Genomic DNA, 6,952 nt, shown 5'->3' on the forward strand with positions numbered 1-6,952 from the left:
ATGCTAAATATATCTGGGGGGGATGAGGGCTGTCCCCATCCCACAAGGGCCAGACCTGCCCAGCACAAGGGCAGCCATCCTAAGCGCCATCAAACATCTCCAACCTGCACCCTGTCTCTGACTCGGCCAGGGTGGATGGGGAGTGCTCCCCTCCCCATATTCAAGGGCATTGTTTCAGACCCCAGCCTTGCATGGACTCTCCCTCTGTGCTCTCCTCTTGCAGACACAGGCACCAAGGTGTACTACAACCCTGGTGTCTTGCCGGTCAACACCTCCTCTGTTACGGCTGTCTCTGATGGGGCCATCGCCATCTCCATCTCGGCTGCCTCCAGGATCCTCAGCGTGGTCTGCAACCTGCCCAACTGGTACCACAACAGAACCAAGGGCCTCCTGGGTGAGGATTTCTGGCACTGCTGCACAGCCAGGGTGCAAAGTCCACTTCCCACCCTGAAGCAGGCTGGAAAATGCTGGGGGACCATGCTTGTGAGGGCAGGGACCCCTTATGTCTAAACTAAACACCAGCCAGTGCCAGAGAAGAGGTCAGCCCCAGCATGGGTGACTGTAGTCCTCTGGTGTTGCTCACCAGGTGTGTGGGACCATGACCCTGCAGATGACTTCCACATGCCTAATGGTGCCAGCATCCCTGTGAACAGCAGCGAGGAGGAGATCTACAGCTACGGGATGACCTGTAAGTTCGGGCTCGGGATCCACCTTGATGGTCCCCGTACTCCTGCACCTTCTGACCATACTTTGGCTGGAGACATTTACACTTGCCAGAGCAGAAGTGATGCCAGGGAAGGCCTTTGATCTCCTCATTGCTCCATGAAAATGAGCCCTAAAATATAACAAAACTTAAAAACCCAAGCCCATACTCATGGTGTTGCTCTCTTGCAGGGGCTGTTGGAGAGCACAGCCTGTTTGCTCAGCCTCTGGACTCAGTGGTAATGAACTTCACACTCATCTTCTTGGCTCATCTGTGGCAGGAGAGTGAAAGCCAGTACCAGGTGGCAGCCTCGCAGTGCCACAGCAGCAAGGAGTGCATCTACGACTCTCTGAGCACAGAGGATGTGGCCCTGAGACTGGCCACGCAGGGCCTCACAGCTGACTTCCAGCAGAAGCAGGCAGTACTCAGTAAGTGGAGCAGATCCTCACCTCCAAGAGGGCATGGCTTGGGTAACCAGGCAGTGCTCTGATCCCTCTCTGGGCTCTCCTGCTCCATGTGAGGCAGAAGAGAAGTCACCAGGTTCTCAGAGTTGCATTGCCCAGCTGGTTGATCTCCAAGTCTGGGAGGTGCCACCATGCTGTGCAATGCAAGGGCCTTTTTGGTGGACGGTCATGGCAGCATGTGCCTGGGGTCCCATTTTCACCAGGAGGGACTCAGAGCCAAGGGGTGCCAAGGCCATGTAGCAAACAACCACCTATGTGCTGGGCTGCTCTTTCCTCAGACAGCTTCTCTCCCATCATCACTGGTGATGCATCACTCACTGCCTTCAGGATAGAAAGGGTCAGGAGGCAGTACCATGCCATGGGGGTGGGTGCATGATTTGTCCCACACTTCTCGCCAGAGCTCAACATATCGGGTAAGGAAGGAGAGATGGGGCAACTGGGATGGGGAACACTGGCCACCCAGCCCCTCTCCTCTGCTACCTCTTCTAACTCCCACCTCTCTCCCTGGCAGAGCGCGGCATGTTGACGTGGCAGCCCCATGGGACAGCCCCGCTCACCATCAACCTGGAGGCTGTTGGGTCCAACAACCTTTCCGCCCTCCTCCAGCTCCAATTCACCCTTTGCAGCTGCAGCAGGAGGGAGGAGTGTGACTAAAGTGACACCATCACTCTTGGGGGGTCCTCCCTGCAGGTAGTGGGCCAGAAAGCTCCTCTGGTGCCACATCATGCCTGTCCCCACGCCAGCCGTGCTGGTTGTCTTTTCTGTCCACCCATCCTCATGTCCCTTAAGCCAGTGTCACTGTCCCCTTCCCAGCTGGTAGCCTGCATGTGTGAGGATGGCTACCTGGGCGCCTTCTGCCAGGACCCTCCGGACCCCTGTGCCCAGGGGTGCTTCCCTGGCGTGGGCTGTGACTCACATACCGGCTGTGGCCCCTGCCCAGCCGGCCTGACCAGCAATGGGCGGCACTGCTCAGGTGACGAGGGCTTGTCATGGCCACTGGGAACTCAGGGCACCTGCGGGACCCCAGCTGAGATATTTCTCCCAGCACCATGCTGCATTTCCTCAGCAGATATCAATGAGTGCACGCAGGGGATGGTGTGTCCAGGGAATGACACCTGCACCAACACGGTGGGCAGCTACACCTGCTCCTGCCCAGCCGGTGAGGAGGGTGAGCACAGGCACCCTGGCAGGCAAGGTCCTCATCCCCATCATCCCCGGCCCTTGGTGGAAGAGGGCTCCCATGGCACCCGAACTGGCTGGAGAGGAGAGGAGGGGGAGCTGGCTGAGGTCTGCACCCAGGCCCTTGCTGTCCTTAACAGAAGGGACCAGAGTCCAGTTGCCCCTTGTGCTCCCATTAATCCACCAGGAAAGGAAACTTTTCCCATGCAATTTTTCTCTTTGAGAAAGAAAAAAAAATCTCATCCCATCAAAGTTCAAATGCACATGCAGAAGCTGGGGGTCTAAAATCAAATCCTGTTTTCAGATGGCTGTGGTGGGGTTGGGGTGATGGTTTTTGCTCCTGTTCTAATGCAGCAGGCTGGGATTTCACAAGGGCAGAAGGCTTCAGCTGGGAGGGCAGGGTGCATGGCCTTTTCTTGAGAATCTGAACTTATACTAAAAGTTCTAACACATAAAAAAACACCCCAAAACTTGGAAGAAAGGCATTACAGAGCTACTGAGAATAGATCAGTGCACTAGGGGTCTGCTTCTGCACCCAGGCTCATCCCTCCACCTGACCTGGCCTCCCTGTCCTGCAGGTGAGGGGCCAGGCTGTGGCTCAGCCTGTGGCTCCCGCTCCTGCCCCAAGAGCTTCTGCAGCAACAGGGGATGCTGCCACCTGCACCCCATCACCTGCACCCCCGCCTGCACCTGCCCCTAGCTTTCACCGACCAGCACTGCCTGGTGGCAGAGGGCGATTTTCAGCTGCTGCCTAGTGCAGGTGGGTGCCTGTGCCCTGTGGGGGGTGAACACCAATGCTTCTTGCCCTGGTTCTGGGATGTCAGAGCCACTGCTGTGACTTCCCCCAGCAGATCTCCCCCAGAGAAGAATCCAGCTGCGGGTCAGGACATTGCAAAACGCCACTGCCGGCGAAGTCAACAGCACTGTACGTCACCGGAGGGGATGGGCTTGGGGCAGGGGATGCACTGGCACACCAGGAAGCAATGGCAGCTTGGGGTGCCCATGCCTCTGCCCACCTCCCTCCCACAGGATCCCCACAGATCCCCAGGGATCCAGAGGATCTGCAGAGCTGGAGAGAGGCAGCAACAACCGCCTGATGCTGGCTGCAGCCATCGCCATGTGCCAGGTCCCCAGCATGTCAACGAAAGGCCAAAGCAGCCCTTGGGGCTCAGCCGTGGTGCCCACGTCGCCCTTCAGTTTCTCCCTGCGCTGGTGCCGTCCTGTTCTCCCCTAACACCCTCCCACTCTCCCTGCCAAAGGTCTCGGCCATCCTGGGCACCCTGGAGGTAAAGGCTTTCCAGAGCAACAACAACATCACCCAGACGTGAGTCAGCTGCGGTGGGAGCTGGTGGGGCAGGGCTGGGCTTAGGGCCACAAGGTTTGGGTCACAAAGGGCATTTTCCCCAACGCCAGAGTCTGTTTTTCCAGGCCTGATGCTGATAAACCCTTGGAGACACAAGCCTCACAGCACCTTCCATATCCTGCCATATTCCTTCTTTACCACCCCCCAAATGGGGAAACTAAGGCATGGTGAGTCCTGATCACTCTGTGATGCAGCAGTGGCTCTGCCAGCAGTCCCATTGTTTCCCTGCAGGACAGATGGAGGGATGGCTTCACCTTCGTGGTGGTGTCTGAGGTCAGCTATGACAGCCGTGGCACTGTCATCCAGTTCCTGAATGAGAAGTTGATGGGGGCAATCACCAGTGCCTTCAACAGGTGGCAGGGGTGGCGGGAGGCAGATGCATGCCTCCTCTTCCAGCACCTGCACTGGGGCAACATCACTGACCTGGTGAAGTGTGAGTTGCTCCCGGGGCCAAGCCAGGGAGCCCAAGAGGAGCACCCCTCTGTCCCCATTGTCTCCATCACCCTGTGTGCCCTGGGGTTCAGGTAACACCTGTTGGGGAGGCGGTGGGCAGCAGTCCCCATCCCAGGCACTGATCCCGCTCAGGGAGACATGGGGAAGCATCAAGAGGTGATGCTGCCACGTGGCCAAACCCGTGCTGTCCATCCCCGGTGACAGTGGCTGAGCTGAGGCTCTATTTCCCCTGCAATCTCTATGGCTAAAAGGCTACCAGCTCCACTACGCAGGGACCATCGGCTTTGCATCTCCCCTTGCAAGATGGGCTACTGCCAGCATGGTGGCCAGTGCCAGCACCTACCTGAGGGGCCCACGTGCAGGTAGCAGTGGTGCTGGGGATGGACAAGGCCACCGGGCACAGCTGCGTCTCTCCACAGCATCACTGCCCCTCCCTCCCCATCTACAGCTGTCTCCCCTTCTCCATCTTCTCCCCTGCGGGCTCCCGATGCGAACAACTGGCTGTCAGCCTTGCTGCCTTGCTTGGCATTTTGGTGGGAGCCCTGGCTCTGCTCTGCCTCCTGCTTATCACTGCCTGCCTGGCCTCGCACGTCTGCCGCCAGTACCAGCACCAGGGGTAAGCCATTGGCTGAACCCACACAGGGATGGGTGCTGCGGGTGCAGCAGGGGATGGAGGTTGGACATCAGAAAGTGCTTTGCTCGTGGAAAAATCTATCTCTGGTAAGTCCACCATTAGTGGGACCCATCTGGCCCAGGCAGGGGGAGCTGCCCTGCAGAAAGGGCTAAGCTGGGTGGTCCTTTAGCATCTTCCAGCCCCTTTTCCAACCATCTGCTGCTCATGAGTGCGATAACGTCAGCAGGTTGAACATTACCTTCCCTTTTCCTCCATGTCAAGGAATATTTGCATTTCTTCCTCATCTCACCTAGCGCTCGGTTACAGATGGGCTTTCTATTTAATTTTAATTTTAATACCGTCCAAACGATTTCCACTGCAATTCACATTTCTCTGGAAGGAGCAAGAAAAAGGCAGTTGCAAGATTGGACCTTGCTCTCCTGCAGAGCAGGGGTTAGCAGATGGCTGAAAAGGTGCAAGGCTGGGGTGGAAGCACTGGCATCTCCTTACCTCCCCCCTAGCCCTTGGTCCTGGTGTGGCATCTGTGCTCAGGGAAAGTTCAGCACCCCAAGTCCCCCATGCTTGTCGGAGCTGTGTCCTGCCCTTGCTTCCAGCTCCCTTCTGGCCCTGGAGCCAGGGTTGGCCAGGAAGTGCCTCTGTTCAATTGCACTTGTGGTAAGGCAAGAAATTATGTGTGCACAGCAACTGGGGCTTTTCTTCCTCTCATAGCCTCATCTTGCCCCCACACTCAATCACTGCTCCCCAGTCCCAACCAACCCAGGTGCCATGACCAGGCAGGGGTTTTCCCAGCCCCCTCGACATGTTATCCCCTTTCTGTTCCCCATCTCCTAGGGCCAAGGAGACCTTCTGGAGCCCACAGCCTTTCTCCTGTAAGTACATCCCTGTGAAACTCCCCCATCCCAGCTCTGTTTCACCCTGGACTTCTTCAAGCTCTGCTCATCTTCCCTGCTCCAGTACTGACCGTGGCAGGAGAGTGGGCTGAGTCCACCCCCTCCCACTCCCCAGAAAGGCATTGGGAACCACAGCTCCAGGCCATCGACCCCTCAGTCCAGGTCTGCCCAGGTGCTATTGTTCCTGTGGGGTATCAGGGTGGGGGATTGTGGGCTGGGGACTGATGTTCTAGCCCCGAGCTTCAGAGATGCTCAGGAGCCATGCCTTGTCTGTGCCGCTGTCTGAGCTTGTTGCAAAGAGCAGAGCCCATGCAGTGCCAACAGCACAGCGTGGGCTGTCCCTCCTTTACAGATAAGGATCCAAAGACCTCACGTCAGGCCTCCGCACCTGGATCCCAGCAGCCTTATCCCGCCACCGGTCCTGCCCCAGCGCCTCTTGGCTTGCAGAGGAGCCAGCCGCTGCTGCAGGCCCCACTACACACTCTCAGGGACCCCAGCAATGGGCACCTGTGTGGAGGCAGAGGACAGGCAGCTGCCCTTTGGGTCTGGTCTTTGTGGGAAGATTCACTCTGGAGGAGGTGGGTTTTTTAAATGAAAAATGTGTTTTTATGTTGGGTGGCCAAAGCAAGAGGATTTCACCTTCCCCTGAGGACCTGCAGAGGTAACCAAGATAGTCCCTGAGTGTGTCTGCGCCGGGGTATGCCCTAGTACAATGTAAATGGACCCAGCAGAGCTGCTGATAGCACATTCAGGTGAGGCAATGCCATGACTGTAACCCATTAGGAACAAAATAGAATCAACCAAAAATTATGGCATGCTGCTGAGTAGTAAGTTGCCTGCACCTCATGATGCCTGTGTGCCAGCCTTGCTTCCCTGTTGCTTAGTTCTCGAGTCCCTGCTTTCTGTTGATCCCATTCTCGGGGACAAAAAGAAGATGGATGTAGGGTTTTTGTTGCTTCATCCTCTCATTCCCCCTGCAAAGCGTCGAATCCCCCTCACTGCTACCCCCAGTGGCTCAGATCGCACAGGCCGGGCTGTGGTCCCTGCAAGCACCCCACAGCCCTTTGCCCCTGCTGAGGGAAGATGCTGCACCCAAGGAGGTGATTCAGACCCTGGCAGACCCCAGCTCCAGCCCTGCTGTCCCAGAGCCCAGCTCAGCCACAGCCCAGCTGCTCACATTCCCGGCACCAGCTCAGAGGGTAGCAGCATCCTGCAATGCTGCTGTCTCCAGCTGCCCCCATCACTGCCTTCTAACTCAGTTCAGGC

The sequence above is a fragment of the Phalacrocorax aristotelis genome, chromosome 7 (assembly GCF_949628215.1).
Source record: "Phalacrocorax aristotelis chromosome 7, bGulAri2.1, whole genome shotgun sequence".
NCBI classification, from domain to species: Eukaryota; Metazoa; Chordata; class Aves; order Suliformes; family Phalacrocoracidae; genus Phalacrocorax; species Phalacrocorax aristotelis.